The 10000-nt window shown below is 37.7% G+C and overlaps 1 long non-coding RNA gene across 4 annotated transcripts in view; it reads left to right on the forward strand.

Moving 5' to 3' along the window:
- Positions 1-10000, forward strand: part of LOC135215377 (uncharacterized) — a 424575-nt gene that overhangs the window by 103123 nt on the left and 311452 nt on the right. The window lies entirely within an intron of this gene.

Consider the following 10000-nt stretch of genomic DNA (forward strand, 5'->3'; position numbering starts at 1 on the left):
TGTAATAAGAATTCATGTTATTGTTAAAACTTTCACGTCCGCATACCTTCGCCAATGTTCAGGGTTATTAAGCTGGAGCCCCTCATTAAAAAATAAAAAAAATTAATCTGTTATCAGAAAGCTTCAACAATATTAGTCCCTTCATAAACCTACACTGAAGGCTTACCAGCGTCCCGTCTAACCCTTTTACAAGCGATGCATCTTTCATCGTGCACAGTCTCTTGCGATCTTATTCCCTTTTCCTGTCTCTTGTTCTTGAGGTTGTCATTGCCTTTTTTTTTAACAATCTCATGACTATTGATGTGTGCCCACGAGTCTCTTCGGTACTCGGTAACCATCTCGTTGTAGTTGTCATATTTCGCCCCTTTTCGATGAAGCTATAGCCTTTGAAAAGGGGGTAAACGATTTGATATTACTTCACATAAGTACATGCTAGTATATATATATATATATATATATATATATATATATATATATATATATATATATATAGAGAGAGAGAGAGAGAGAGGAGAGAGAGAGAGAGAGAGAGAGTGTAAAAAAAGAATAGACAAAAGAGTACCCAAGCAAATGAAAAGGAAAGCAGTAACGTCCATTTCCAAGCCCCGATGTCCTCTAAGACGCTTTATATTGTCAGGTTTTCGAATCAGGAGCTCAGCTGAGCGTGACTGATCGCTCGGAGCCAACAGGATGCCTCATGTTGAATCTCATTTATTTACCCCGATGCCCCTCTGACACGCATCTTTGTTTTTGCAGGAAGCTCTGCTGAATTGCAAATGGAACGGCTGGAGTAACAAGACAGAAAAAACTTTAGAAAGATGAATTACCATCCGAGGTTTTACAGAAGTAGCACTTTGGTGCGGTACAAGCTTCTTTAAGAGCAATAGAAAAATCCCAGGGAGCGGTCTCTATAAAATTATTCTTTGATTTGACACCTGCTCTGTCAGAAAACGTATAGATTTTCATGAATCATATTACTAAGGTTTGTGCAAATGCAAGAACTGTTAAAAAAACACGAAAGAATATATCTCAGTAACGTGTTCTTAAAATCGCAATTTGGTCAAATAACATATTGTAATTATATAACGTAATATCAATAACATTAAATATTGGTCTGATAAAAGCGTCCCTGAAGTAAAATGAGTAAAGTGGACGTAAAGTCTGGATACTCATAAAACTGCATATTGTTGTTATACCAACACCGCAGGGTGTGCAAAACTTAATCTGCCAAAAAAAAAAAAAAAAAAAAAAAAAAAAAGTCGCTCGTCCCACACTTAATCCTAAATAAACTTGACTTTAAGCTACAGTCTTTACACGAAGCGGACTGTTCGCCGGACCCATTAACTTTAAATAGCGAGTAATGAAGGGTAAAATGGGTTGAGCAACTCACCTGGATGCATCAGATTTTATTCGCGGCCGAAAGTCGCTTAGCCGTAATGGGATTAGACACCTGCGAGGCTCCGGTGTGTGTGTGCGAGGAGCGCTGAAGAATCGCTGCAAAGATTCGCCGCAATCTTGATTTACGTTCGCATGCTGGACCGACAATGCCTGAATTAGCCTTTTGGGTGGAGCGCCCTTCTGGAGACGTCCTGCGTCTTCCCGTCGGCCGTCGAGAAATATGCATTGATCATTTTGCGCGCATATTGATGCGATTACAAGTTTAAAGTCCATCCTGAGCCATTTCGTCAGAATGATTCCGGCTCCGGACGGGAGAGCTTAGTGACTGCATGGATGCGCTCAACACTATTTGTCTGCACTTTTTATCGCTTACGCTGCTCGAGGTAGCCAACACTTTTCATGAGAATTATTGGCTCGAGACGAGTAGGATTAGTAACTGCTTGAATGCAATTGAACATCATTTTTACTGTATATTCTTTTCAGCGCGGAGACTGACGAGGGTCAGCACTTTTTGTGAGAGATCTTCGACTCCGGACAAAAGAGATTAACGCTTGAATATAGTTTAAGCATTCTTTCTCTTCGTTTTCGATGCGAAACTGACAGCTGAAGATAAGATCATATAATATGCTACATAATAATAGTTAACAAGAAAGAATCAGCCTCTTTTAACGGCTGTTGTTTCTTTCGTTTAGCTGCGACTGCAGTGGATTTAACTTGCCTGATCTGATATTATTTTTCTGGCTTATTCAACTAAATGAACACAGTCTTTAAATTGAGTGCAGGCGTGCGTGATTGTTTATATACATATCTGAATGTAAATAAAACGATTACACATATTTGTTTATTGACATATTGATAAGAAAAAGGTCATTGATCTTAAAGTTCTGTTTAGAAATGGAAATTAGATACATTCTTTAACGTTTTCTACATATACATACATGCACACTTACATACGCATATATATATTATAATATTTATATATAATATATATATATATATCTATATATATATAGATAGATAATATATATATATATAGATATATTCAATGAATATACATTAATAACGCATAATAACAGTTACCAGATATAGTAATAGCCATAAGTATCGTAACAACTGTGGTAATATAGCACTGATTTTAAAGCTGTAACGACAGCATTGTTTAAATGTACCATTTGTGTATATTTGAAAAAAATGACAAAGGTTGAACATAAAAGCCGTTATTCGGTAAGCATATCCAGATTTTCATATTGCAGTTTGTCTGTCAATCATCATATTAATACAGGATCACGCGAAATCCCTCTGCCAGGTCTTTGTGATTTTTTTTTTTTTTTTTTTTTTTTTTTTCATTTAGTTTCTTTTTTTTCTTCCTTTTTTTTCAACCTTCACCAAACGACCGATACAAGGGGTTTTGGCTGTGATCCGGATTTGGTACGGTTTCAAGCCATCCGTTCTTTTCCTTCTTTATTTTCGCGCTTATTCGACCTTTCATTCAAGTGATTTACTCCGGACGCGGGGCTTCAAACCCATTCAGTTTTTTCCTTTGTACCTGCCTTTTCTTCGTATTTTGCGTTATTGATCATCTTTTGGTGCACTTTCAAAACGAACCGTAATCTCTTTATCGTCCGTTCTCTGTTTTCCTTTTTTAATAACATACGATCCTAGTGTACTGCGCTCATTGTATATTTCTACATACTACATGTGGTTTATCGAATAAATTGTGGTGCTTTTCATTTTGTTGTTGAAGACTTTTAAGAATTTGTGATAAAATTGGAGTCTACGGCCCGTTGTCTATATAGTAAATGAATTCATGGATACACAATACGCTCGTAGATTTGCATAAGAACGTTTAAGAATATATCATCCAGAATTTGGCTTGATTTTAAACCGGCCCTTTCATCACCTCATTCATTTTATTTTTTCATGGCAAAAATTGACAAGGATTAACAGGAAACTTTATGAATGAGTTATACAGATTTTGTCTGATTTCAAAGACGCCCACTTTCGTTTTGCTTCTTCCGTGTTACAAGATTAAATTTATTTTTTATTTTTATTTTCATAGGCTTCTGTATATTGTCATAATAGATATAAACCTACAACTTCTAAATCTTAAGCGCAGTACAATTTTTTCTGTAAGATATATCAAATGGAACTGCACAGCTATGTTTCAACACTTTTATTTTAATTCACTTATGAGCTAAGCCGCACCGATACTCCTAGGGTGTTCATTGGCAACATAAGACACTTTTCTTCTTATTCTTTTCTCCTCGAGAAAATATTTTTTTTAGCTCATGTCTCTGGGAATGACCGGCTGTTGTTTTAAAAAAAAAGATCTAAAACGCCAAGATCGAAGTTCATCAGGTTGACAGGAACAATTAGCACTTTAGTAATTTTCCTTTGAATGTTTTTAATTTTTTAGCGATTTTAGCTGCAAATTCCCGAGGTGTACACTAGTATTGCACCAGCCCGGTTTTTTTTTTTTTTTTTTTTTTTTTTTTTGCTATGCCCTTAGGTTAAATTATGATAGTTCAAGAAACGTGACATGGGTAAATTGGGTGTGGAACATAATGAGATTGTTTTCAAGAAGATTCTTGCATTTATTTCTTAGCATTGTTCAGGAAAACAGATTTCGGTTTGTATTAAACTTTAATAATGAAAGCCACTCAAACAAATAATAGTACATTACACGGACATTTTTCTAATAGAAAACGGGTTGGAGTGACTGCTATAATTATACTTTGCATGTATGTAATGGCAGATATTTGTTCTTTGAATGATTTTATTATTCTAATTAAACAAATATTTTTCAGCAGATGACTTTAAGTTGTGGGGTCCCGCTTTATCAGTGGTTCCCAAACTAGGGGGCTTGCCCCCCTAGGGGGGCGTGAAGTCATCTGCTGAAAAATATTTGTTTAATTAGAATAATAAAATCATTCAAAGAACAAATATCTGCCATTACATACATGCAAAGTATAATTATAGCAGTCACTCCAACCCGTTTTCTATTAGAAAAATGCCCTGTAATGTACTATTATTTGTTTGAGTGGCTTTCATTATTAAAGTTTAATACAAACAGAAATCTGTTTTCCTGAACAATGCTAAGAAATAAATGCAAGAATCATTTCACATGAAAAAAAGAGAGGGGGGGGGCGTGTGGGTCTACTGGAAGCAAAAAGGGGGCGTCAGGTAAGATAGTTTGGGAACCACTGTTCTTGAGGTTCATATCCTGAAGAGTGGTTGAGAATTGTCGAATCACTTCCTGAATTAACCGTTGTTCCACTTTTTACAGCGCTTTGAATTTAAGTGAAGGAAGACTAGAGCAAAGGAACTGTGACAATCTTGGTTTATTTCACTAGGCACCTCCCCATTTGACGTACGAGTTCTTCATTTAAATATCCTTGTTTTCGCATCGCCGAAACATGATTGAATTGTCACATGTGTGGCTTTCATCACAGATAGATAATGCCATTTTGTTCAGGATATTTTTTCGAGACACTTAAGAATCTAAACTTTAATTATCAAAAGAATCCCCATCAGCCACAATGAAGTTCAGACTTAATTTTGACCTACAGATGAAATCTCTTTAATATATGGAAGTAATTCCCTTGCTTAAACTTCTTGTGCCCCACCAAAACTAAATAAATCAATAAATAATTTGAAAACTAAAAAGCCTCTTCTCCAACATCCCAGCTAAGTGACAAACGTGAAAAATTGCCATTCTAATTCATACTATATTTAATATATGCATTTATGAAGAGCATATATAATTCTTTAACTCTGGATATGTGGTATAGCTATTTCACGCACAATAAATAAGAATACAGGATTAAAAAAGAAGTAAAAACTACCATATTTATTTTGAAATTATTTTGAACATATTTTATAGTTTAACGCTCCTGATCTAAAATCGTTTTGGAGATGAGTAGAAACTTGAATCTTAATTAAGGTAAACCATCCGTATAAACTTTTGCTTTTCTGTATCTGCTCCTATTAAAAAAAAAAAAAAGAAAAAAAAAAAAAAACGTTTTCCCCCGAAAGATCGGGCACATGTAATTTGTGGCAATGTCAGCTCCATGCAGGTGTCCTGTAAATTCTGGCATTTGAGGGAGAAGAGCAAAACCTATCTTATGATACGAAAGTTTAGGTCGTATAACGATTTCACTTCATTCATGGAACAGCAAAACAGAAAACCGTCGAAATTTAGCCCTTGATTTTGGCAAGGAAGGACGTTTAGAGTATTTCATCATAAATCTTTACTTATCTGATGAAGTAAATTGGTTTAGTACGGAAGACATTTCCTTTTAAATAATTAGAGAATTATTGGTTGAATTAAAAACATTTTCTATGTTAGACAATTTACATTAGTATTCTTCCAAGCTTAGTGATTTATTTATCTAAAACATATAAGGTCGATATCGAATATTAGATAACACTACATTGCACTCACTGCGACTTTAATGCGTTAAACAAAATTTCAACTTTACAAATAATTCGTTTGGCTTTTTTAGGAACCTTTCCAATCAAGTCGACCTGTATATGTTGGACTCTGACACCATTTTTTCCTCTTATGGTTTTACCATTAATACAATTTTTTTTTTTTTTTTTTTTTTTTTGCATCCGTGGTTCAACCTTGCTGGAGGCCCTCTTTTTGGAGGATTGGTTTGTCATGAAAGTCGTCGAAGATATGTAATTGCACTTAGCCTTATCGCCCGCCGCCATCTCGTTCCCCCGGTCGGCGGGGAGGAGGAAAAATCTCTAGGTTCCCGATCGTAAAGTACGAGGCGATGTCCCTCATCGAGAGAGAGAGAGTCGTTATTGACATACGAGTTCGCAAAGCCGATCATTTCGGGATTCGGTCGCTCGGGCTACGAGTCAAGGTCTGAGAGTGGTCATGCCGGGCGACCTATATTGTCATTATCAAGGTCTTGGTCATTATTCCTACGGAGGATGTGTTCTGCCGTAGGTTCGGCTGCCACGGAGGGGGTCCTGGGAGGGAGGGAGGGAAAGAGGGAGGGAGGGAGTGAGGATGGGCAGCGACCGTCTTGATGGCTATATGCTCCGTGCAATTAGCGACGGTCGCGTCGTCTAGTTAATGGGGGTTCACAAATAACGTTTTAATTTCAGGAATTATTAGAATCGGCGCTGCTCGGCTGAAAGAGAGAGAGAGAGAGAGAGAGAGAGAGAGAGAGAGTAATTTGAGGAAATTTTATTTTTTTGTTTAGCTTTGATTTCCGCAGAGAGAGCAAGAGAGACTGAATATTCAGAATGATTTATTCGGCTCAGGTATGGTTCTCTGGAGAGAGAGAGAGAGAGAGAGAGAGAGAGGAGAGAGAGAGAGGAGAGAAGAGATCATTCTAAGTAAGTGGTTTTATCACGTTATCCTCGGGAAGTACATGAAAATAACAAGATGAAGAAGGATTCGAGCTCCCAGTAACAATACTAAATTTATGGATTTTTATGTCTTTGATATATCAGATTGCGTGGGGACGGAGGAGCTGAAATAGAAGAAGAGAACTGTGTTCGGAAAGAAAAATGTCTATAGTTGAAAAGTAAAGAAAAACTATACTGTGGCGAGACATTACTGTAAGGGTACAACTAGAGAGAGAGAGAGAGAGAGAGAGAGAGAGAGAGAGAGAGAGAGAGAGAGAGAGAGTGGAGGAAAATAAAGGAAGAGAATCGACCAGAAACATAGCTGATTGAGAGAGAGAGAGAGAGTTGGAAATTAAAGGAAAAGAATCGACTAGAAATATAGTTGAATAAGAGAGAGAGAGAGAGAGAGAGAGAGAGAGAGAGAGAGAGAGAGAGAATGCAAAGCTCGTAAAATACAATAGGCAATGTTGCAAGTCACCCCCAGTATGACACATGATAACCCCGTTGTGTTTTGATGATAAACATTAGCGAAGTAGGGTGCTGTGTCATTTTCCTCTCTGCGCACACAAGGCTATAGAAGAATGGCATTAGGACCAAGAGAAAATAATACCAGATTGTCTAAGGAATGAGAGGCGATCCACAGCGCAAATACAAGGTAATGAGACAAGCAGGAGTGGCTGGGGAGTGGCAGGCGGGTAGTGGGAGAGAGGCTGGGGTTCGGAGGGGTGGGTGGGGATTAGATGGTGAGTGTGTTCGTGCGTTGTGTGTCCTGCCCCGTTTTTTCCAATAATACGAGAATAATGATCGAGACGATGGTCCTGGTGTGAGTGTTGTGGCTCGATGCGTAGTTTTTGGGAGTTTTTGTGTTTCTCTCTGAATTGGTCAGGGGTGATGCTGACTAAGAGGAGAGAATGCGCAGGAAGAAAATATTCGTTCTCTTTGATTCACAGGACACCAACAGTTTTTTGACATGTTGAAGAATTAATAAGTATTTTATTTAGTATATTACTCGTGTAATGACATACGAGCATGTAGATTATTTCAAGGCAAATGTTGTCGATGCAACAGCCAAAATTATCATTTGCACTTCCAGGATTACATTATGACTGGTTATCGGATTGAATCTCCAATTTTGCTGATTATCACACTTCGTGTAGTTATCCTCGTTTCGAAAAATGTCCATAAACTAGGATGATAAAATTATTAAGATAAAACAAATGAATAGAGCGAAGCCTCGATAACATGCGTAATAGAGCAGACGATTAATCGCCGAGCAAGAAACACCAGAGCGAATGGCAGTGATCAAGAAATAACACGGAGCGAATCTATCTGATCGAAAATTACACTCGAAATTACAATAAATTACCCAGCATGACGCCTGGCCGTAATTCATTTTTGGAAGTTCTTCCATTACCAGTGTCTCTGGATGGCTTAGAAAAACAAGGTTATGATTTATGGGCGATATAAGGAATTGTTTCCAGGATTCAGTTTTTGATTGATATTCTTGCTTGTCCACCCCTCCTCCTCACCTCCCCTCTCGCTTTCAAGAGCCACCCTCCCCCCATAGCTCCGGTCGTTTGTTTTTTGATTTGTTGTCTTCGTCGTTAATTTTATTGCAGTGTTGTTTGTTCGCCGTAAGCTCTTATTGAGATTTCATATTGAGGTTGTTTTGTCGTTTCCGTTATTTGTTTTTCATCTCCATATCATTGGGTAAGACAGTTTTGACACTCAATTTTTTTTAGCATCTTAGATGCACGTTGCTGAATGAAAATAATGCAGGGCTTTAATTTATACTTTCATGTTTAATACGATAAATACTTTGTTGGAACCCACTTTTATGACTTTTTGTAAAATATAAATCATTGGATGTTTGCCTTAGACTGATCTTTCGTAATGTTGCTTCATTTTATGTTGCAGAAATGAAAATAGAATAATTTTGTTGAGATGTGTTTTGTAGTTTTAATTTACCAATTCAGAGCAATATTATTAAGAAAAATACCTGATTTTGAAGAGGTAATCTTATTCCCCATTTTTATAAACGCTTTTTTTAGTTGTTCTACAGAAATATAGTTTTATTTTTTTTTTTCATAGGAAAGGTTTAAGCGTTGTTATCATAATTATCAATTTTTAAGACGTGTCTCTCTTCCAGTTGGCCATCTGGAAGGCACTCATAAAAGTTGAACTAAAGAGATGATTTCGCAATTATCTCACTAAAGTCTCAATAAAAAGATATTAAGTTATTGAGGATGGGAGGAAAGAGGAGACGAAACAAGGAAAAAAGACAGAATAAAAAAACGGGGTGAAAAAAATTTGTAAAAACCATAAATCTGCTCATTAGGGATTCGCCATTGCGACAATCCAGAGGAAGTCATCAATCAAGGGGATCATCAACGGCCCCGAATGTCACGAAATAACAACGACACCGTCCCCGACTCCTCGGAAGGGGTGACGTCTGGAGGGGGTGGGGGTGGGGATGGGAGAGGGGTTCCAATGGGAGAGGGTTAGGAGGAGTGTTGCTTAAATGACTGTGACGAAGAAATAAAACATTACAGATGCCCTTTTCGTACATTAAAAATGACGACACACTCCCTGGCTGGAAATGGAGACTGAAAACTCGTAAAAGACTTTTAAGATGATTCCGTCGCATGTAAGGGGTAAGATGTCGATAAAAAGAAGTGGATAAAAAAAGAAAATGAAAGATACGGTAGAAGCGACAAGAAAAGGCTCATGAAGAGGACATCCTTTAGAAGGAATTATCTGGAAATTAATGACGAGACCGCTGAAGGAAACGCAAGAACTGGAAGACGGACGCCATCTGGAATCTTACGCTGATCGTTACGAAAAGCGAAATGAGCTTTTGGGTAGAAGGCTAATGGAGTGGAGTGGGTACGTATGATATCTATCCAGTGGTGTGGCCGGGCATGTGAGTACTTAAGCGGATGAGTACATAATTACGGCAATGTCTGCACAATCGAGTACCTAAATCAGAGGAGAATGCTGGTGCCCAGCTGAATAGAGAGGAGGAGAGAGAGAGAAAAAAAGAGAGCACTGGATCATCAAGCTACCCAATCGAGTGAATAGCTAATCATGTTAGGGTACGTGGCGATGAAGTGCTCCGGAATGCATGGATTTTTCCTCCATCCTTTTCCTCTCTCCTCTCGTGATTGGTTCGTACGCGATGCGGGGCCAATTATGCAGCTTCGTATCTGTAGTAGTTTAAAATTCCCATCATTAA

The sequence above is a fragment of the Macrobrachium nipponense genome, chromosome 11 (genome assembly GCF_015104395.2).
Source record: "Macrobrachium nipponense isolate FS-2020 chromosome 11, ASM1510439v2, whole genome shotgun sequence".
In the NCBI taxonomy this organism is placed as follows: Eukaryota; Metazoa; Arthropoda; class Malacostraca; order Decapoda; family Palaemonidae; genus Macrobrachium; species Macrobrachium nipponense.